This window comes from Coregonus lavaretus (assembly GCF_964263955.1).
Source record: "Coregonus lavaretus genome assembly, chromosome: 34".
NCBI lineage: Eukaryota > Metazoa > Chordata > Actinopteri > Salmoniformes > Salmonidae > Coregonus > Coregonus lavaretus.
The window spans coordinates 9,393,923-9,419,030 of NC_140021.1; positions in this window are offsets into that span (position 1 = coordinate 9,393,923).

Below are 25,108 nucleotides of genomic sequence, written 5' to 3' on the forward strand. Positions count from 1 at the left end.
AAAATGAGTACTAGGCTACTACAAGCACTAGCGTATCAATAGACAGCTGCATAGACGTCTACATTTCAGAACCATGGACAGCGATTGGTAGTCTATACTTTGTGAGTGGCTGAAGCATTAGATTTTACCTTATGGAGGAGGGGGAGGGGGGGGGCAAACTCCGACTTTGCGGGTAGGGTGTACATGGTCAAGGCTGGGCTTGAACACCTGGAGCTATCCATGACAATGAATGAGCCTTGATAGCCAATCAGGTGAGGAGGCCGCGGCAGGCTGGTGCCGCCAATAAATATGCTAATTAGATGCATGAAAACTATATTGTCTGTCCGACTCACTTACTACCCATGTAGAACATTTAGGCATACTGTTGGTGTGAGTAGACAGGCACATGGGCCCTCAGAGCTTGCCCCTGTCACAACATCACAGGGAGGTTAGATAACATCTGTCTAGCCCTGTGTCAATTAGTCTGTATCTGCAGCATTTTCTTGGGTGTGTGAGCTAGTGGCAGACAGACTCTGTGCATAAGGCTTTTAATGTCATAAATCTAATTAAAGACAGAAATCATCACTGCTTCCTTTTAATGAGTCATTGTGGGCCTTTATGTAACTGAAGAATGCCTTGCATTAATAGGAGCCCCAGAGAGCATGATTAAGAGTCAAGCAATATGTGCAGCCAAAGTCGACAGTTTAGCTACGAGAGTTTTCTGTTGATTGGGTTTCTCCGAATGCTGAGGTGTTGATTTTCTGAATTTCAATGTGACTGAAGCCCATTGAAACTGCACGTTTTCACACAATGACACAGATGTCCCACTGAGCCGGCTCAGATGTGATCAATGCACCCTAGTCTTTGGAACAGAGTCAAAGAGAATTATGAGGGCCATGTAGATTCCCCAGGCTGTCTGAAGGAATTTGTGTGTGTGTCTGAGTGAGATATAGAGGCAGTGTGAGAATGTGGGGGAGAGAGCATGAATCATAAATGTACTGAATTTACTCATTATTCAATGAGTGAAGACTTGTTCTTTGAAATATCACAATCACTTTTGGGGCATTGAATCAAGATGGGGCATTGAATTAAAGATGCACTCTGGAACTTTTGTATAATTTCAGCCAGTAGTTTTGAAAGTGGTGCTCACGAGCCAAAAGTGGTCCCCGTTTTTTGTGTACTACATCATAAAATGGTGTACTATGTCACCCATTTCGTATGATATGTTACGTCCCCCTTTTGGGGTTGCAATTCATATGATATGGAATCCAATTCGAATTCGTACAAAATGTAACATGTTTTGTGCTTAAGATCCTGTAGGTTTATATTTTTTCAGTCACGTCTCCTAAAGCAATGACTTTTTGTTGTTCTGTCTGCCTTCTCTGCCCTTCCCTGTCAGTCAAACAAATACTGTAATTGAATGGCAGAGATTTGATGAAAACATTCCCCCAACCCTGACAACACTGCCTCTTGCGGGATCGAATCCAGGTAAAACTCTGTCATTCTGACCCTGAGCAAGGCAGTTAACCCACTGTTCCCCGGGCGCCGAAGATGTGGATGTCGATTTAAGGCAGCATTTCAGTTGAATGCATTCAGTTGTACAACTGACTAGGTATCCCCCTTTCCCTCTTTGCAATATTCAGCTGTAGATGTTATCATCTTGCACAACCTTGGATGCCGTTCCATGGGACTTACAGTGAGGGAAAAAGTATTTGATCCCCTGCTGATTTTGTACATTTGCCCACTGACAAAGACATGATCAGTCTATAACTTTAATGGTAGGTTTATTTGAACAGTGAGAGACAGAATAACAACAAAAAAATCCAGAAAAACACATGTCAAAAATGTTATAAATTGATTTGCATTTTAATGAGGGAAATAAGTATTTGACCCCTCTGCAAAACATGACTTAGTACTTGGTGGCAAAACCCTTGTTGGCAATCACAGAGGTCAGACGTTTCTTGTAGTTGGCCACCAGGTTTGCACACATCTCAGGAGGGATTTTGTCCCACTCCACTTTGCAGATCTTCTCCAAGTCATTAAGGTTTCGAGGCTGACGTTTGGCACTCGAACCTTCAGCTCCCTCCACAGATTTTCTATGGGATTAAGGTCTGGAGACTGGCTAGGCCACTCCAGGACCTTAATGTGCTTCTTCTTGAGCCACTCCTTTGTTGCCTTGGCCGTGTGTTTTGGGTCATTGTCATGCTGGAATACCCATCCACGACCCATTTTCAATGCCCTGGCTGAGGGAAGGAGGTTCTCACCCAAGATTTGACGGTACATGGCCCCGTCCATCGTCCCTTTGATACAATGTTTCCACCTCCATGTTTGACGTTGGGGATGGTGTTCTTGGGGTCATAGGCAGCATTCCTCCTCCTCCAAACACGGCGAGTTGAGTTGATGCCAAAGAGCTCCATTTTGGTCTCATCTGACCACAACACTTTCACCCAGTTCTCCTCTGAATCATTCAGATGTTCATTGGCAAACTTCAGACGGCCCTGTATATGTGCTTTCTTGAGCAGGGGGACCTTGCGGGTGCTGCAGGATTTCAGTCCTTCACGGCGTAGTGTGTTACCAATTGTTTTCTTGGTGACTATGGTCCCAGCTGCCTTGAGATCATTGACAAGATCCTCCGGTGTAGTTCTGGGCTGATTCCTCACCGTTCTCATGATCATTGCAACTCCACGAGGTGAGATCTTGCATAGAGCCCCAGGCCGAGGGAGATTGACAGTTATTTTGTGTTTCTTCCATTTGCGAATAATTGCTCCAACTGTTGTCACCTTCTCACCAAGCTGCTTGGCGATGGTCTTGTAGCCCATTCCAGCCTTGTGTAGGTCTACAATCTTGTCCCTGACATCCTTGAAGAGCTCTTTGGTCTTGGCCATGGTGGAGAGTTTGGAATCTGATTGATTGATTGCTTCTGTGGACAGGTGTCTTTTATACAGGTAACAAGCTGAGATTAGGAGCACTCCCTTTAAGAGTGTGCTCATAATCTCAGCTCGTTACCTGTATAAAAGACACCTGGGAGCCAGAAATCTTTCTGATTGAGATAGGGTCAAATACTTATTTCCCTCATTAAAATGCAAATAAATTTATAACATTTTTGCCATGTGTTTTTCTGGATTTTTTTGTTGTTATTCTGTCTCTCACTGTTCAAATAAACCTACCATTAACATTATAGACTGATCATTTCTTTGTCAGTGGGCAAACGTACAAAATCAGCAGGGGATCAAATACTTTTTTCCCTCACTGTATAAACTCTCCTGACGTGCATGGGACGATAATCATCGTTCTGCCTTTTATAGATGAGCACTAACTGTGGATAATGAATCATTTATACAAATTATTATAATAATAATAATAAAAGGCAAAAAGGACAATGATGGATATGATTCACATCACCACAAATTAAGACATTTTGGGAGGAATTCAGCAGACCTCTTGTATGTTAGATGTTAACGGGATAGGCCAAATACATAATTCCTCTTGCCCCCAAAAGAATGCACTTTTGATTCCATGTGCTACAGCATATCAATTCAAATTATGATTATGATTATTTAATTGTAATTCATAACTTGCCCTTCTTTGAACTGCTGAGCCAAACTCTCACTGCCATAACATAAGAGTCGTGAAGAGTGGTCCATTCTCTTTGTTTTCCTTCCTCCTGGAGTTCTGAGTGAGTGATGCACAGCGGTCGCCTAGGAACTAGTAAGATTTTTATCCTTTAATCCAATTATCCAACTCCATATGTTATTGTCCTCCGAGGCCCAAAGCAAGAAAAAAAGCAATTGAACACTTGGAGAGATAAACAAGAAATAGAATCAAATCAACTTTTATTTTCCACCTGCGCCGTATACAATAGGTGTAGACCTTACAGTGAAATGCAACAATGCTGGGGGGTTTTTTAGACAAAAAAAAGTTAAGTAAAAAATAGCTAATACTTAAAGAGCAGCAGTAAAATAAAATAACAGTAGGGAGACTATATACAGGGGGTACCGGTACAGAGTCAATGTGCGGGGGCACCGGTTAGCCGAGGTAATTGAGGTAATTGTCACGTTTGTTTAAAGACGGGTCGGACCAAGGCGCAGCGTGATATGCGTACATGTTTATTTAACGATAAACACACGACAAAACATCAAAGGAAACGAAACGTGAAGTCCAAAGGAACAACACAACAAACCTTCCACGGAACAAGATCCCACAACTCGACAGTGGCAAAAGGCTGCCTAAGTATGGTCCCCAATCAGAAACAACGGGCGACAGCTGCCTCTGATTGGGAATCACACCGGCCAACATAGAAATACACATACTAGAATACCACACATAGAAAAGCACCACAAGGAATATACACACCCTGACTCAACATATACGAGTCCCCTGAGTCAGGGCGTGACAGTAATATGTGCATGTGGGTAGAGTTAAAGTGACTATGCCTAAATAATAAACCAGGGGGTTGGGGTGGGTGGGCTGGGGTGGTGTGGCATTGCAAATAGTCCGGGTAGCCATGATTAGCTGTTCAGGAGTCTTATGGCTTGGGGGTAGAAGCTGATAAGAAGCCTTTTGGACCTAGACTTGGCGCTCCGGTACCGCTTGCCATGTGGTAGCAGAGAGAACAGTCTACTACTAGGGTGGCTGGAGTCTTTGACAATTTTTAGGGCCTTCCTCTGACACCACCTTGTATAGAGGTCGTGGATGGCAGGAAGCTTGGCCCCAGTGATGTACTGGGCCGTACGCACTACCCTCTGTAGTGCCTTGCGGTCGGAGGCCGAGCAGTTGCCATACCAGGCGGTGATGCAACCAGTCAGGATGGTCTCGATGGTGCAGCTGTAGAACTTTTTGAGGATCTGAGGACCCATGCCAAATCTCCTGAGGGGGAATAGGCTTTGTCGTGCCCACTTCACGACTGTCTTGGTGTGTTTGGACCATGATAGTTTGTTGCTGATGTGGACACCAAGGAACTTGAAGCTCTCAACCTGTTCCACTACAGCCCCGTCGATGAGAATGGGGGCGTGCTCAGTCCTCTTTTTTTTCCTGTAGTCCACAATCATATCCTTTGTCTTGACCTCCACCCTATAGGCTGTCTCATCGTTGTCGGTGATCAGGCCTACCACTGTTGTGTCGTCTGCAAACTTAATGATGGTGTTGGAGTCATGCCTGGCCATGCAGTCATGGTGAACAGGGAGTACAGGAGGGGACTGAGCACGCACCCCTGAGAGGCCCCCGTGTTGAGGATCAGCGTGGCAGATGTGTTGTTACCTACCCTTACCACCTGGGGGCGGCCCGTCAGGAAGTCCAGGATCCAGTTGCAGAGGGAGGTGTTTAGTCCCAGGGTCCTTAGCTTAGTGATGAGCTTTGAGGGCACTATGGTGTTGAACGCTGAGCTGTAGTCAATGAATAGCATTCTCACGTAGGAGTTCCTCTTGTTCAGGTGGGAAAGGGCAGTGTGGAGTGCAATAGAGATTGCATCACCTGTTGATCTGTTGGGGCGGTATGCAAATTGGAATGGGTCTAGGGTTTCTGGGATAATGGCTACAGACGTGAGTGCTACGGGTCGGTAGTCATTTAGGCAGGTTATCTTAGTGTTCTTGGGCACGGGGACTATGGTGGTCTGCTTGAAACATGTTGGTATTACAGACTCAGTCAGGGACATGTTGAAAATGTCAGTGAAGACACTTGTCAGTTGGTCAGCGCATGCTCGGAGTACACATCCTGGTAATCCGTCTGGCCCTGCGGCCTTGTGAATGTTGACCTGCTTAAAAGTCTTACTCACATCGGCTACAGAGAGCGTGATCACATAGTCATCCTGAAAAGCTGATGCTCTCATGCATGCTTCAGTGTGGCTTGCCCCGAGGCGAGCATAGAAGTGATTTAGCTCGTCTGGTAGGCTCACTGGGCAGCTCGCAGCTGTGCTTCCCTTTGTAGTCTGTAATAGTTTTCATGCATCTGCCACATCCGACGAGCGTCAGAGCCAGTGTAGAACGATTCAATCTTAGTCCTGTATTGACTCTTTGCCTGTTTGATGGTTCGTCGGAGGGCATAGCGAGATTTCTTATAAGCTTCCGGGTTAGAGTCCCGCTTCTTGAAAGCGGCAGTTCTACCCTTTAGCTCAGTGCGGATGTTGCCTGTAATCCATGGCTTCTGGTTGGGGTATGTACGTACGGTCACTGTGGGGACGACGTCATCGATGCACTTATTGATGAAGCCAGTGACTGATGTGGTGTACTCCTCAATGCTATCGGAAGAATCCCGGAACATATCCCAGTCTGTGCTAGCAAACAGTCCTGTAGCTTAACATCTGCGTCATCTGACCACTTCCTTAATAACCGAGTCACTGGTGCTTCCTGCTTTAGTTTTTGTTTATTAGCAGGAATCAGGAGGATAGAGTTATGGTCAGATTTGCCAAATGGAGGGCGAGGGAGAGCTTTGTACTCGTCTCTGTGTGTGGAGTAAAGGTGGTCTAGAGTTTTTTTTCCCTCTGGTTGCACATTTAACATGCTGGTAGAAATTAGAACGAATTTAAGTTTCCCTGCATTAAAGTCCCCGGCCACTAGGAGCTCTGCCTCTGGATGAGCGTTTTCCTGTTTACTTATGGCCTTATACAGCTCATTGAGTGCAATCTTAGTGCCAGCATCGGTTTGTGATAGGAAAGGTACTTGTGTTAATATATCGTTGCATTTACAGTAGCTCAAGTACAACTCCTAAAGGCCAGGCAAGAACACAGCATTTGGAGTTTCCATTGATTTCATCAATATCTGCTATATTTTGGTCAGTGGATGTTTGATTGTCTGTGACGTATTTTCATATTCGAGATGCACGTAAACTCTTGCCCACAGGAGTTTTTCAGGTCAAGTCATTGGGGAAGGAGGCCAGATGTGGAGGTGCTGATGTGAAACACAATGCAGGGAACTGTAGTTTTAAATATGGAAACCAAAGAACAATGCAGCTTTATGATAACATGTGTTCTTACCAAACATGAATACACACATTTCTAATGTACTATATGTCAACTCTGGAACTGGACTGTATTAGACTGGACTGTACAAAATGGTTCTGGTGCTATGGAGTTTGACTGCGGCATTTTATAGAACAAACTCAGTGTGTCCATGTGTACATGCGTCCGTGTGTGGGTGTGTGTGTTCGTGTGTGTGAGCGTGTGTGTGTGTGTGTGTGTGAGAGCGCGTGTGAGAGCATGTGCGAAGCGAGCATGGGGTGAGATAAGAATGACTGCCATAGGAATGTATTACTGTTGATCCTATTTATCCCTGTACATAAATCATGGATCATGGATATATATCATGGGATATTAGCCTTGTGTTACCGAGAGTGGGAGGCAAGCCTGTGTTTGTGTTGAATAATGGAAAAACCTGTGACTCAATTGTATTAGGATTTATATTGCGAAACATCAGTCATCATGATTATGTTTAGATGCCATGGATGTAGAGCTAACCATATCTTTGAGGGTCTGAATCAAATTCTCAATGATGTGTGTGTTTGGTGTCCATTACTAACGAAGGTGACATACAGTGTGTGGCATTTGCTTGCTGTTTCTCGATATCATAGAATCTAGACGATTTGGGCAAGGCATTTAAAGGGATAGTTCAGCGATTGTACTTAATTAGATATTGGTTTCCTTACCTTGAAAGCAGTCTATGGACATTGGAGTGGCTGTATTCCACACTTTGCCACTGCAAACAATTGACAACATAAAAAGGTAAGCAATGTCCAATGTACATTTATTAACAATCCTTTCAACATATTTGATCAATTCCATATTACCCCAGCACATCATTTCTCTATTTATTGACAATTACAGTGAGGGAAAAAAGTATTTGTTCCCCTGCTGATTTTGTACGTTTGCCCATTGACAAAGACATGATCAGTCTATAATTTTAATGGTAGGGTTATTTGAACAGTGAGAGACAGAATAACAACAACAAAAATCCAGAAAGACGCATGTCAAAAATGTTATAAATTGATTTGCATTTTAATGAGGGAAATAAGTATTTGACCCCTCTGCAAAACATTACTTAGTACTTGGTGGCAAAACCCTTGTTGGCAATCACAGAGGTCAGACGTTTCTTGTAGTTGGCCACCAGGTTTGCACACATCTCAGGAGGGATTTTGTTCCACTCCTCTTTGCAGATCTTCTCCAAGTCATTAAGGTTTTGAGGCTGACGTTTGGCAACTCGAACCTTCAGCTCCCTCCACAGATTTTCTATGGGACTAAGGTCTGGAGACTGGCTAGGCCACTCCAGGACCTTAATGTGCTTCTTCTTGAGCCACTCCTTTGTTGCCTTGGCCGTGTGTTTTGGGTCATTGTCATGCTGGAATACCCATCCACGACCCATTTTCAATGCCCTGGCTGAGGGAAGGAGGTTCTCACCCAAGATTTGACGGTACATGGCCCCGTCCATCGTCCCTTTGATGCGGTGAAGTTGTCCTGTCCCCTTAGCAGAAAAACACCCCCAAAGCATAATGTTTCCACTTCCATGTTTGACGGTGGGGATGGTGTTCTTGGGGTCATAGGCAGCGTTCCTCCTCCTCCAAACACGGCGAGTTGAGTTGATGCCAAAGAGCTCGATTTTGGTCTCATCTGACCACAACACTTTCACCCAGTTCTCCTCTGAATCATTCAGATGTTCATTGGCAAACTTCAGACGGCCCTGTATATGTGCTTTCTTGAGCAGGGGGACCTTGCGGGCGCTGCAGGATTCAGTCCTTCACGGTGTAGTGTGTTACCAATTGTTTTGTTGGTGACTATGGTCCCAGCTGCCTTGAGATCATTGACAAGATCCTCCCGTGTAGTTCTGGGCTGATTCCTCACCGTTCTCATGATCATTGCAACTCCACGAGGTGAGATGTTGCATGGAGCCCCAGGCTTATCAACATTTTAATAATCTCAGCTCGTTACCTGTATAAAAGACACCTGGTAGCCAGAAATCTTTCTGATTGAGAGGGGGTCAAATACTTATTTCCCTCATTAAAATGCAAATCAATTTATAACATTTTTTACATGCGTTTTTCTGGATTTTGTTGTTGTTATTCTGTCTCTCACTGTTCAAACAAACCTACCTTTAAAATTATAGACTGATCATTTCTTTGTCAGTGGGCAAACGTACAAAATCAGCAGGGGATCAAATACTTTTTTTCCCTCACTGTACATACGTTTATGAGAATAAGTAGTGTATCGTGCATACTAAATTAGATGAGAGCCTGGTAAGGAGAACAATGTGGACAGGAGAGGTGAGTAATTAAGACATAAGAGTTGAGATGAGATGAGATGAGATGAGAGCATCTCCCCCAATGAGGTTGGTACCTACTGCCTATGGGCAGAGGACTTTATTACAGATGCAAGATTCATCTGCCCACCCCTTTACCACGCTATTGCATTCGTGTGAGCTGCCAAAGAGACGTACAGCACAGCGTCTCACTAGTCAACAGTGTGTAACTAGAGATAGCTCGGTCACAGAGCTCAGTTTGCTCTGTGTGAATCACAATGCTTGAGGCAGTTGTCTGCATAGAAAGATTATATTTGTATGCTTGTCTACATGTTCCTCGAGTCGACACAGAACTAATTTTCTGGGTGCCAGTCACTGGTGGGGTGTGGAGATCTGATAGAGAGAATTGTCATGGTTCTCGTTATGGAGCACCTGCTCCTGTAGATGCCACTGCAGTGGATAGCAGCCTTTTTACGGGCTCCTGACCAATTCTGCTGTTTTGTGTGTTTTCTTTTTTTGTACATATTGTCTCCACCATCATTTCCTTTGACCGAAAAATCTATCCTGCTGCCTAGTCACTTTACGCCTACCTATATGTACATATCTACCTCAATTACCTCATACCCCTGCACATCGACTCTGTACTGGTACCCTGTGTATATAACCAAGTTATCGTTACTCGTTGTGTATTTATTCTTTGTAATAATTTTTCTATTAATTGTCTTTTTTCTCTCTGCATTGTTGGGAAGGGCCTGTAAGCAATTCACTGTTAGTCTACACCTGTTGTTTACGAAGCAAGTGACAAATAATATGTGATGTTGATATCAATTACTGCCGATAAGACTAGCCAGCATCTGGTGACCTCTACGCCCAAAATAGGCGTCACCTTAGCACCTGTTCCCCTCTGTTTTCCACGACCATGTCTCTACGTGCTTGTTATTATCGATCATTAGATGGACCATGAAATACACCTACTGCCAGGGGCGTGTTCAGTAGCACGAAGCGGAAGAATACACTCAGAAACAGGGAGAGGTAGCAGACTATCTGAAATCATCCAATAAACATGTTTTTATATGAAAATGAAAACAGTGTGCCCTAATGAACACAACCCTGCTATAGTATAGAAACAAGCCCTGAATGGCATTATCCTGTGTCATTGGTGAGAAAAATGGCCACAGGAAGTGCCACTGGTCCAAATAGATAATAGGTAGCCTATTAGGGTGAATAATTAATAATTGCCTTTAACCGGAGAGACAGGTTGACCTCAAATCTATGATGAACCTCTCTTTTAGTGCCAAGAGATGACCTGACAGGTTATCAATACAAATACAAATCTGTTCTTAATTTACTTACCTGTATGAATAAAGGTTCAATAAATATGAATCATTCCAAATAAAGTGTTAGGTTTAATTAAAAGCTCACAACATGTTTTATCTGGCCACATTAAGCAAGTTTACATAAGCCAGCACTTAGTATGATGATTGAGGATGTTTGAACATGGATAAAAGGCTTTTTAAGAGTTATTTGATTATGTTCGTTGTCATTCTTTGACCACCTTTTCAAAGACTGTTCTCAGTCAGTGGCACATATTGACTGTCATGTTTCCAATCTGCTCGGTTTGAGAGAGTAAGATTTGTCTCACATCAGTCATAATGGTGTTCAGAAGTGTCTGAATGATGACAGCTACTTTAAATTATGACAATTATCAAAATGCACGGAGAAGAGCTCTAAAATCGTCCACAATAGATCCATTTGAAGGGTATAATGAGTGTATGAGCTTGTTGTTTCATCGTTTAGACATTCAGAATGAAACTGAAACGTCTGCCATTTAGGGTCTCTGTCTTGTAAAAGGCTTCATTGAATGTGACGTTTCACTCTGATGAAGTACGCTGTCAGGATATGTGCTATGTAAATACTACACACAGTAATTTGACATGAACAGTTTAGACTGCACATAAAAGTGCAGTGCTCTTTTTATTAAGTTTGAACACAAACTTGAGATGAACATTGAATATGTTTCTTATGAGGGAGAGTATAGCCTATAGAGATTAACAAAACAACCTGATGCTTGAAGTTGAAGCCTGTTGTGTTGTATGCTGGAGTGTGGTTTTATAAACTTCACAGCAATGTTACATAGTGAAATAAATCCACTCAAGATCTTCCACAGCCATTGCAGTTTTTCAACTCATCTGAGAAGATACTTCACTGTGTTCGGACAAGTATTTACTGGGCCAATTTAATTTAAGTGCCTTTCTCCACACGATGAAGTATGCCCGAGTGCAGGGTGTTACGTTCCCCAGCAAGAAAACCAAAAATGTCGCAAACAGAAGGGGGAACTAAAAAAGAGTCACTGACCAACAACCAAAATGAAACAGGTGGGGTTTTAGGAGGGGTTCTGAAAAACACTCATGGGGGTGTCCACTGAAATTTGACTACCAACAACTGGAACCTAAAAGACACACACCATGAGCACCCACTAAATTTGCACAAGAAGAAGCAAACAAAATAAAAACCCACACCTAGGGCTGTTACGGTGACCGTAGCACTGCCACACCAGCGGTCACGAGTCATGACGGCAGTCAAATTCCACGTGACCGTTTAGTCACGGTAATTAGGCTTCTCCAAGCTCTGATGCTGCTGATGGTCATTAGTAGCCTACCAAACTTGCTAACTGCCTGGTACTCAGCAGTCTATTGTCCCTCTAATCACCCTGACATCAATTCAAATGTAATCGAAAATCAAATCAAACACTTCATGAGTGCCCATGAGCTCATGTTATGCAACATTTCTATAGGCTATGCAATTGTGTGAGAAAACAGAGTGATGGCCTCTATTAAATAGAGGAGGATCCCATCAGCTCTCTATAGGCTAGGCCTACTATATTTATTTCTCAACTTTCCTAATATTAAGCACATTGCGTCTCTTTACAGCAGGAGTATAGCCTACCTGGCTGGGATGAAAATGAACCACGGGAAAAGCGTCCTCCCTTCGCTATTTAAGTGCATAGATTTTCTGCTGCCCCTGTTTCGAGACAGTTGCATGATGGTCCATTCTAAATCAAAACAACTTTCACACATATTATTTTGTATATGTAAAGACAAGATTAAATCAAGAATAGTGTGATGGGTGACAATATTAGCTTATCACTTGTGAGTGACATATTATCACTTGTGAATGATGCCCAGCTGAAGGCAAGAAACAGCGTATGCTTTTTTTTGGTGACTTTTACAAATCATAGTCGCACACCTCATGTAGCCTAGCCCATAGGCCTATATGTTTGATAAGGTTTGTATCACAACTAAAGTGGCCAAATAACTTTAAAATGAAGCACATTAATCCACTTTACAACGGGTGTAGAGCCTAACTGTATACATACGTGAGTTTCATGTTTGGGGAAGATAATTTTCACCATAATAATGCACTTGAGAGTGGTGTTTTCGTGCTAATGGAAAACACCATAATGTGAAAAAATTGCCTAATAGTTTATCAACATTTTAAACTAAACATTCACATCTGTTGTGTCAGGCTCATTGCTTAAAACAGATTTTTTGATGCTAGTGGTTGTATTAATTTGGGATCTATCGCATCCCACAACTGTCCCAGACTATGTTTGGAATATTTATTTCTCGCACAGAATAGAATAGGTCAACTGTTGTACTATGGGGGATAGTAGATTGACATAGGCTAGTGCTTTTGCTGTTTGTTAGGCCTACTCATCTTGTTGGCTGACGAAAAGTAAATGTGGACAGTTCTTCCAATATCTTCAATATGTCTGTCTTCACTTGTAGCCTGTGAGAAAGACCCGATCACGTGACGGAGAGCCATGTGAGTGAGAGGTGCTTCGGCATGCAGCCAGGAGAAGGGAATTATAATTATTATATTCAGCCCAAGGGCACAACGGCCACTGCCCAACAAAGGCATGGATTTCTTTAGGGGGCATTACGGCCACACAAAGGGGATGCAGCCAGGAAATTCGAGGCATTATCAAGTGCTTGTCAAATTGTGAATGAGAGACTGATGAAGTGTGTACAGCCTGCACAAGAAACAAAGCGGAGCTAATGCCTTTCATGCAACTTTTTTCAAATCATCATTAGATTCGCATCATGCAGCTTTAGACTGTATTAAAAATCTAAACATATAGCCCAACGTTTGTATCACAACTAAAGTTACATAAATAACTCTAAATTAAGCATATAGGAGTACCTGTTTCTTTGTTAACCGCTCAACACAGAATAGCTGCATGTGCGCACTTGTGATGAAAGGAGTCAGGCGCAGGAGGGTAATCACCAAATACAGAGTTTATTCCTTCGTTACACAAAATACGCTGGAATAGCGACAAATGAAACAGGCACAGGGGAAACTATCTACCCTGGCAATGCACTGTAACGGTATCTCCATACAATAAATAGGCACAGGGGAAATATCTACCCTGGCAACAAAATGGTACAAGTAGCTCCACCGAGCTACACTACTCTCACATTCAAACAATCACCCACAAGGACAAGGGGCAGAGGGAACACTTATACACAGACTAATGAGGGGATTAGAACCAGGTGTGTGTGATTGACAAGACAAGACAAATGTGATGATGATAATTGGGGCGGCAGTGGTTAGTAAGCCGGTGACGACGAACGCTGAAGCCTGCCCGAACAAGGAGGGGAGGCAGCCTCGGTGGAAGTTGTGACAGCACTCCCTCAAATATTTGAGAAAATATCCTTTCTATTTTATTCAGCTATGTTCTATTGTATTCTTCATACTATAAAATAAAATAAAATAATGCCACAGAATTCTTAGCAAATCTTGTCTTCTAAATTAACTAGTGTAGCCCACAGCCAAATGGCATAACCAGATCAGGACCTAACATAAGGACAACTCAGAGTATGCTATTCTGTTCTTCTGAAATAGACTACATTTTCTTCATATCATGTTTCTTTAGACCTGTCTAAAATAAATAATGGATTTATTGTTATGGTGTAGGCTATATTACATGGATTTATTAGACTTTTTTAAATGTACATGTTCCTAAGGTCTGCATCAGTGGCTTGTAGGCTATGCGTGGAAGCCAGGAGATGCTAAATGTGTTTATGTTAATTAACTGTAAATTACCGTGAGACCGGCAGTTATTTGGTTGACAATCACCCACTGACAAAATTTCATGACCCCACAGCAAACTGAAAGACAGGAAGCTATCTGGGTCAAATAGGGGAGAGGTCTGGTGCCGTGAGGTGTTGCTTTATCTATATGAGTGTTAGGCCTACTGCTGCTAGGTAGCTCTCTCTCTGCTCTTCCCCTCCCCTCTGTCTGTCCTTGATTGCAGGAGTGAAGTCTGGTGTGCGGGAGTCAGGGTTCCAGCTGCAGCTCATTCACCATAATCACCTCAGCCTTTAAGACCCGGTCAAACTTGCCACTCATCGTCAGATCATAGTCAAGACGACCATGTTAGTCTCGCTGCCGACTCAACCTGTTTGTTTTCGCTCTTTGTGTTTTTTGGCCTGTTCTATTTACTTTTCTCCTGTGCCACAGATTATTGGAACCTGACTCCTGCCTCCGCTTCACTCCTGCCACCACCATCCTGCTTTCCACTACCGGACCTCCCTTTTGGACTCACCACGGACACTAGGACATTACGGTACCACACCTGCTCTGACCTGGATCTGTTACCCTCCCTGTAACCTGGACTTGCTCTTCCCCTATTATTGGAAACCTGGACAAATTGAACATTGTAAATAAACCTGGTAAACCTTCTCTGGCTCGGTGTAGTTGTCTGCATTTGGGTTCAAATCCAGTTTAATCATGACAGTATGATCTGACCATGATGAACCCAGCAGACTGTAGCTCGGATACCAACCCAGAGTGCACTCAAATTCGGACTGCCATAGCCAATCAGGGCATTTTACTTGGCCAACATGATACTTTGTTTAAGACTATTTCTGAGAACAGTCAGATGCTGTTTAATCAGATTCAATTACTCACCCATCAAGTGTCTGTCCTTACTACCCAAATTAATAATGCACCCCTCGTTCATGGCATACAAACTGCTCCTCCAGCCCAGATCAGAGAGCCTTTTGTTCCTGCTCCAGAGCGCTATGACGGGAACATGGGAACCTGTGGTGATTTTTTGACTCAATGCTCGCTAGTGTTTGAACAACAGCCCCTCACCTACGCCTCAGAGAGCCCGTATTGCCTACCTTATCAACTCTACTAGCGGTTCCGCTCGTTCCTGGGGATCCGCGGTCTGGGAGAGTCAGTCGGACATTTGCAACGCTTACGTTGCCTTCACCACTGAGATGAGGAAGGTTTTCGACCACCCCGTACGGGGCAAGGAGGCTGCTAAACGGTTGTTGTCTCTTCGGCAGGGGTCTCGCAGTGTGGCGGAGATGGCAGTGGAGTTTCGGACGTTAGCGGCAGTGAGTGGTTGGAATGACGAGGCATTACAAGGAGTGTTCATTAATGCTTTGTCTGCGACTTTGAAGGATGAATTGGTGTCATATGATGAATCGCCTACGCTGGATAACCTTCTTTCACTCACCATCCGGTTGGATAATCGGATTCGGGAGCGCCGCCGGGAGAGGAGTGTTAGTTCCAAGCAACCTGTCTGTCGTCAACCAACTCCTCCCCGCCTCTTCCCTACGGAGAGGGCCGAGTCTTCCCGAGTCGATACGAGGAGCACTGAACCCGAAGCCATGGAGGTGGGTCGTGCACGGTTGTCCTCAGAGGAGCGTGCACGTCGTATTCAGGTTCGGGCCTGCCTGTATTGTGGAGAAGCTGGTCATTACGTTCCTTCCTGCCCAGTTCGTCCGGGAAAAGGGCCGGCTCATCATTAATGGGAGAAGTTTTGGTGAGCCGAACAGCGGATTCTTCCTCTTCTCCCCGCATTCTGCTCCAGGCATCCCTCCAGTGGCAGGTCCAGGATTTCCCTGTTAGTGCGCTGGTTGACTCTGGTGCCGATGAAAGCTTTTTGGATCGAGAGTTGGCTCAACAAATGGAGTTAGAGACTGTTCCTATGGACCGTCCGCTGCAGGCTAAGGGTCTAAATGGACAATTGTTTTTTTTTTTTTTTTTTTTTTTTTTTTCTGGGGGGATGGATCAGCTTAATATTGCAGATAGATTGTATCTTCTATCAATGTAATTGTCTGCATCACTTCCAATCCCCCATGTTTTTTTTATTTTTTATATATATATATTCCCCTTTATTACTTTTCAACCCCACCATCCTTTCCCTACTTGGAGTAAATTAGTGAACAACAACGCCCAGGCCTCTACTTCCGGTCTATAATTACTATCTACACCTTATGGACAGAGTTAATTTTACAATAATTCTATATCTATATATATATATATATATATATATTTATTTATTTTTTTGCTCCTGAACTTCTTCTACTCTCAACCTCTCCGATCATTTTCATGATGTCAAACCGGTTTGCTTCTAAATGCCATATCTTTCTAACTGTGCTCTTTCCCAAAAGCTCCCAACATACAACCTATATACTTATTATGGACACAGTATGCTTACATTATTAGCTATCTTTGTTATTATTTGTTGTTATTTGTTATTAGTCCCATCCTTCAACTCTATTCAATACCTCCCATCTATCTCTTAACACCATCCATATAGGATTTCTATTTGCCATATATATTTCAACCATACTGTGATGTTTTACAAAAGTTCTGAACCTTTCTATTCTCATTGCTTCTACAGATTGTGAATTAAAAATAAACATTTTTGCTAAAAGTATTATTATATTATTGATTGATTGACTATGACTTTTCAGATCACCCAGTAATGCTATCTGCAAGGTTAGTTCCAGGTAAATATTGCAATCCTTTAGCCATTCCTGGACCTGTGTCCAAAAACAAGCTACAAATGGACAGAACCAAAACAAATGATCTAATGATTCTATCTCTTCACAGCAAAATCTGCAGAGCTGGGAAGATTGTATCCCCCATATAAATAACATTATATTGGTAGCAAGAATTTTATATATTAATTTAAATTGAAAGATTCTAATTTTTGAATCCGGTGTCGTTTTGCGTGTCAGTTCATAAACACTATGCCATGGGATTGGTACGTCAAAGATCTCTTCCCAACTATTTTGCAATCTATATGGGACGGCTGTCAATCCTTTGGTCCTTAAGTGAAACTGATATACTTTTTTATTTATCACAGTTTTCCTTAACCAATTATGTTCTTTAATGCAAGGCCGACAGACAAGTTCCTTACTTTCTCCCCCTTCAACTTTCCTCTTCCACTTTTGCGGTAAGGCTGCAATTATTTGGTTGTAATTTTGGGTAGAGCAGACATTTCCATATGTTTTTGTTAGCTGCATGTGCGACATAACTCCACCAGTCCTACCGATGATATCATTTACGAAGATTATACCTTTTCCAAACATTCTGTCAAAAAATAAAGGTTTTTTGTCAATTAGTATATTTGAATTTAACCACAATATTTGTTGCATTATTTGTTCTGTCGTTTCTGGAGGATTAAATTGAAATTGCAACCAACTTTCTATGGCTTGTTTTAGAAATAGTGACATTTGGGAGATTATTTCCTTTTCTAATAACTGAAAGTGAGAGATTGTAATCTGAATAAAGGGAAAAAGGCCTTTCTTGAACAGTGGGTGAGACAATCTTACTAATTTGCTTGAGAACCAGTTCGGATTTAAGTATAACTTTTGGATGACTGAAGATTTTAGTGATAGGTCTAATGCTTTAATATTTAATAATTTCTGTCCTCCGAATTCATATTCATTATATAAATATGCTCTTTTAATTTTGTCTGGCTTGCCGTTCCAAATAAAATTGAATATTTTTTTCTCATATATTTTAAAAAACTGTTTGCTAGGCGTAGGCAAGACCATAAGCAAATAGGTAAACTGGGATAATACTAAAGAGTTAATCAGGGTGATTTTTCCACAAATTGACAGGTATTTTCCTTTCCATGGTAGTAAGATCTTATCTATTTTTGCTAACTTTCTATTAAAATTTATTGAAGTGAGATCATTTATTTCCTTTGGGATATGTATTCCGAGTATATCCACATCACCATCAGACCATTTTATTGGTAAACTACATGGTAATGTAAAAATTGTATTTTTTAGTGATCCAATACGTAATATAGTACATTTGTCATAATTTGGTTTTAATCCAGAGAGGTTAGAAAATGTATCTAGATCCTCTATGAGGCTGTGGAGGGATTCTAGTTGTGGATCTAAAAGAAAACATGAATCATCTGCGTACAATGACACCTTTGTTTTTAAGCCCTGTATTTCTAATCCCCTGATATTATTATTGGATCTGATTTTAATAGCTAACATCTCGATGGCCACAATAAATAGATATGCCGATAGTGGACAACCTTGTTTCACTCCTCTTGATAGTTTAAAACTTTCTGAGAAATAGCCATTATTTACTATTTTACACCTAGGGTTACTATACATGATTTTGACCCATTTTATAAGAGATTCTCCAAAATTGAAATGCTCCAGGCATTTATATATAAATTCCAGTCGAACTTTATCAAATGCCTTTTCGAAGTCTGCTATGAATAGCAGGCCTGGTTTCCCATATTTTCCATAGTGTTCTATTGTTTCCAATACTTGCCTTATATTATCTCCAATGTATCTTCCATGTAAAAAACCTGTCTGATTAGAATGAATAATATCCGACAATACCTTTTTAATTCTATGCGCTATACATTTTGCTAGGATTTTTGCATCACAACACTGAAGTGTAAGGGGCCTCCAATTTTGTAAATGGACTGGATCTTTATATTTTCCACTTGTATCCTGTTTCAGTAATAATGAGATCTTCTTCTTGAGTGTCAGATAATCTACCATTTACATAGGAGTGGTTAAAACATGCTAATAACGGTCCTCTTAGTATATCAAAAAAGGTTTGGTATACCTCGATTGGTATGCCATCCAACCCTGGAGTTTTCCCCGACTTAAAGTCTTTAATTGCATCCAGAAGTTCCTCCTCTGTAATTTCACCTTCACATGAGTCTTTCTGTGTGGCTGTTAATTTGACATTATCAATAGAAAAAAAATCTCTACAATTAGCTTCAGTTAGAGGAGATGGAGGCGACTGAAAAGAAAACATATGCTTAAAATACTTTGTTTCTTCCTTCAAAATATCATTAGGTGAATTATGGGTGACTCCGTCAATTGTAACTAGTTTCATTAAGTTCTTTTTGGTAGCATTCCTATGTTGAAGATTAAAAAAGAATTTTGTGCATTTTTCCCCATATTCCATCCAGTTTGCTTTATTTTTATAATATATTACACTTGATCTTTCTTGAATAAGTTTTTCCATTTCTTTTTGTTTTTCCTCTAATTTATTCTGAGCCTCTATGTTACAGTTTTTATTGCCATCTATCTGTTCTGTTAGACTTTCTATTTCCTTTCTTAGTATAAACTCTTTTGACCTAAATTGCTTTTGTTTTCGAGATGAGTACTGAATTGCATGGCCTCTAAAGGCACATTTAAAGGTGTCCCATACAATAAGGGGATTCGCTGTACCTATGTTATGTTGGAAAAAGTCAGTTATAAATTCCTTTGTTCTAATTATAAATAAATTATCATCTAATAGGCTTTGATTAAATTTCCAATATCCTCGCCCACGTGGAAATTCAGTCAGAGTAATGTATATGCCTATTATATGATGGTCCGACCGCATTCTGTCCCCTATCAACACTTTTTTTACTTTTGGTGCCAACGAGAATGAGATAAGAAAGAAGTCAAGACGACTAGCTTGATTCAGTCTCCGCCATGTATATCTCACTAGATCAGCATATTTAAGCCTCCATATATCTACTAGTTCTAATGTATCCATGACATTCACAATTTCCTTAAGAGCATGTGGGTGATTGTTTGTGGTGTGATTTCCTTTTCGGTCCATTGAGCTATTTAAAACAGTATTATAATCCCCCACCATAATAATATTGTCTTGAGTTGCTTGCAGGCTTGATAATTTATTATATATATTGTCAAAGAATTGTGGATCATCATTATTTGGTCCGTAAAGGTTAATGAGCCATATCTGTTTATGGTCCAATACCATATAATCCATCTACCTTGCGTATCTATTTGGACAATTTGCACATTTGGATCGAAATTACTATTAATTAATATCATCACCCCTTTTGAATTTCTTTGCCCATGGGAGAAGTATATTTCCCCACCCCATTCTTTTTTCCACGCTACTTCATCTCGAATTGTTGAATGAGTTTCCTGTATACAATAGATATTATATTCCTTCTCTTTGAGCCATGTAAATATTGTTCTTCTTTTGTTATTATCAGCTAAGCCATTACAATTATAACTGGCTATACTTATTTCACCATACACCATAATGAGATACAAGTTTCAAGTCTATTTATCATTATATATGTTTGTAAATTTATCAATAAAAAATAGCGTAATGATTGAGTGTCCATATAGCTGTACCGTGATATTTGCATTGCTACGGAGTAACCCTTCAATTGTTCTCCACTAATTCCCCCGCTAAAGCCCCTCCCCATCCCAAGTTGAGCCGTCATCCCAGTGATCAGCATCCCACCCACGTCCCTCCGTATCCCTAAGGCCCCGAGAGGCCAGGACCCATCCATCGATAACAGCACACAGTGCCACCCACAAAACAGAAGCAGGTTAACCGCCAAAAGCATTTCCAATGCTTTTACCTCTATATATATATATCTATATAACTATTATTATTATTTTTATTATGCATATCCTATTTTCCATCATTATCAATTAATATGCGTAATAATGTCGGCAGTTCACGCATAGGATTCTAACATATAACCAGGATTGCCATTGTATTACATTTAATTCATTGACAAGCAATTATTATCCTAGCAAATAATTCCCGCGGTCCATCCCATACCCCCCCCCCCAACATCCCCACCCCCCCCACAACAGATGCCAGACCAGCACACACGCACATACTCACATACTCCAACACACTCAACCCCCCTCCTCCACAATCCACCATAAAATCCGATACTCAACGGCTGTTATATCCCAGAGCCCAACTCGAGAAATAACTTGATCTACGAGTGCACATACAGTTAAAGCTGATTGAGAAAGCATGCAGATTGAGCAGAAATTGATAACAATGTGAGATTTGATTAATCTACTTAATCTATGTCAAGTCCTAGGTGATGGAGATCAGATCCACCCTCTTCACCTGAGACACAAACACTCTGATCCCCTGTTGTAACCATTTTCCCAAGCATCTCCATGCGGTCAGACCTTTGATTGTTTTGTGCCACCTGGGCCACAATGATAAACCCCCTCTCTGATTGTCCGAGTGTGACCCCCTCCCCATGGGTTACTGCAGCCAGTGTTGCCAGCACTGCCACTACCTGGGTGGGCGTACCCCACCGGAATCCCCACCGGCTAGGTAAAAGGTCGTCAAGGTTCTCATTAGCAGCTTTGAGAATTTCCTTGTATATTTTGCTCTCCCATCAGGGGGCTCTGGCTTTGTAGGACCAACCCTGCCAGGCAGGCTCAGAATCTTGAGGGGGCGGTGCTGCTCAAGTAGGTCTCTGACCGCATTTATTTCTCTGTTTAGGCTGCATATTCACAGCAGGTCCATAAAATAGATGGGAACTTCTCTTTGGTGTATGGGTCGCTCAGGTGGGTGTCCAGGTTATAGGGTTAGGGATCTTTCCATCATGATAGGACAATGAATAATTAGATTAGATGTATACTATATTTAAAAATGTATATCCCTCATCTACACAAAATTGAAAGCTCTCTCTCTCACTACCCCTGTTCATAGACCCCCGGTCGGCTCTGGGATATGCAACCATTTCCCCTCTCACTCACTTAACGCCGTACCTTTTCAAATACAAAAATGCACACCACATGGTTGACTGCGGAAGAAATGGGCCGAGCGTGCAAACGCACCCGCATCCACATCTGCTGCAAGGGGGAAAGGACGCCAGAGAGAACACAGGACCAACCACAACAACCATCCGCCAAAACAACAATCTCCCGGCAAAAAATCCATGTTCTAATTATTTGTATATAAAGATGTATTATTCTGCTTGTTATATCGTTTTATCCATTTATAAAATACTATACTTACTATAAATGTTATTTAATATTACAATCCCTATCATTGCTAGTATCAGGTGCTCCAATATTTGACTCCTCTATTACAACTTTTAGAATAGCCATGGAGTAGTCTTTGTGTCTCTGAACATTTGGTTGTCAATATATAATTTATCCACCACTAGTGCAACACGTTTCCCTTTTAATCTGTTTTCCTTGAAGATTGGATACAGAACTTTGCGCCTTTCTACAATCTCCTTCGGGAACTGATCATTCATGCCTATTTTCGTGCCAGCAAGTCTTTTTCCCAGGCTTTTCACCATAGCTTTGTCCTTAAAAAAAGCAAATTTGGCAACGATTGGGCGCTCATATTTCTGTCCTCTTTTTCCGAAACGATGTACACGTTCTAGTTGGATTTTATCGACAGCCTCGAGTGGGATTTGTAGCGCTGTATGCAGGAAGTCCTTCATAATATTCTCTGTTATTTCTCCCTCCTTTTCCTGAATACCCGTAAGTACTAGATTTTCCCTCATCGATCTAGTTTGGATGTCTAGTAAGGCTTCTCTCAGAAGATTGTTCTCCTTTTTTAATTCCCTAACGTCCGTTTCCATTTTAGAGACTGTCACTTTTATTTCTTTGGTTTCTTTCTCCATTACCAAAGCTTTTTCGTCACTCATTTGAAGACTCGCTTTCAACTCTTTTACGTCTTTACTGACCAATTCTAATATGCCCAATTTGTCATTTATCGACTTCAACAGGTCGCTTTCCACACTTACCATACCCAGTGGTGAAAAGCATATATCATCTGTATCTGTCGATGAGTCGCGTTTTCTTTTGGGGATCGGCTCTCCACGCTTGTCTTCAGTCATGTTTGGGTGTTGCTTGTTGTAGTAATATTTGTCGATATATTTCTCTAGCCTTATGATCTTATTTCTGTTATTATCCAGATTGAATTATATTAACTGCGAATATATGAAATGCTAATATTTAGTCTAACTTACTGATTTTGAATATTATGTTTTTATCTTGAGGTGTTTTGTACCGATTTCTATTCAATACGCCATCTTGTTTACGCGTGCCCCGCCCCTTTGAGACTTACCCAGAAAAGCACCTATGGACAATTGTTGACCCGTATTACTCATCAGACTGTCCCTGTTTGTCTCAGAGTGTCGGGTAATCATCAGGAGAGCATTCAATTTCACATAATTGACTGCCCACAGACCCCCCTGGTCCTTGGTATCCCCTGGCTCATAAGACACAATCCACACATTGATTGGGTGACAGGTAGAATTGTTTCATGGAGCACATTTTGTCATGTGAACTGTTTGTGTTCTGCTCAGACCCCAGCCAGCACTGTGCCTCAACCTCCACTGGAGTCCATGGATCTCTCTGCTGTTCCTGACGTGTATCATTACCTGGCATCCGTTTTCTGCAAACACAGAGCTACTTCTCTTCCACCTCACCGGCCATACGACTGCGCCATTGACCTCCAGCCAGGAGCCCCTCTCCCTAACAGTCGCCTGTACAATCTCTCCCGCCCGGAGACGGAGGCTATGGAGAACTACATGCGGGACTCCTTGGCGGCAGGTATTATTCGTCCTTCCTCGTCACCTGTAGGAGCAGGATTCTTTTTTGTTGGAAAGAAGGATAAGACCCTCAGACCCTGTATTGATTACCGTGGACTTAACAACATCACCATTAAGAACAAGTATTCTCTGCCTTTGATTAATTCTGCTTTTCCCCTCCTTCATGGTGCTACCATCTTTACGAAACTGGATCTACGTAATGCGTATCACCTGGTGCGCATTCGTAAAGGTGATGAATGGAAGACTGCCTTCAACACAACCTTGGGACATTTTGAGTATCTGGTCATGCCTTTTGGTTTGTCTAATGCCCCTGCTGTTTTTCAGGCACTCGTGAATGATGTCCTTCGGGACATGTTGAATCGTTTTGTTTTTGTCTATCTGGATGATATCCTGATTTTCTCAGAGTCCTCCCAGGAACATGAACTGCATGTGCGCCAGGTGTTGCAAAGGTTGTTGGAGAACAAACTATTTGTGAAGATGGAGAAATGTGAATTTCATGTGTCTGAGACCTCTTTTTTGGGTTACATAATAGCTCAGGGGGAGTTGCGGATGGACCCAGCTAAGATCTCTGCGGTCACGGACTGGCCAGCCCCCTCCACCCACAAACAACTTCAACGATTCCTGGGGTTTGCGAACTTCTACAGGAGGTTCATCAAGGACTACAGCCGCATTGCGGCACCACTCACCGCTCTCACCTCCATCTCACTACCGTTCGCTTGGAATGAAGGGGCCGAATCAGCGTTCGAAGAACTGAAACATCGCTTCGCCTCGGCTCCCATTCTGATGCAGCCGGACCCAGACCGCCAGTTTGTCGTGGAGGTGGATGCATCCGACACTGGGGTAGGTGCGGTGTTGTCACAACGTTCTCCTGAAGATAACAAACTGCATCCCTGTGCTTTTCTTTCACGGAAGCTTTCTCAGGCAGAGAGGAATTATGATGTTGGCAATCGTGAACTGCTCGCCGTTAAGCTGGCTCTCGAGGAGTGGCGGCATTGGTTGGAGGGGGCGGAACAACCCTTCATCGTTTGGACGGATCACAAGAATCTGGCATACATCCAGTCAGCTAAGCAGCTCAATCCCCGTCAAGCCAGGTGGGCACTATTTTTTGGGAGATTCAATTTTTCTCTGTCTTACCGTCCTGGGTCACGCAACGTCAAGCCTGACGCCCTGTCTCGTGTTCATTCTGCTGTTGATACTGGTAGTAACCCTGAACCCATCTTGCCTCCTACCTGCAGTATTGCGGCCATTACATGTGACATCG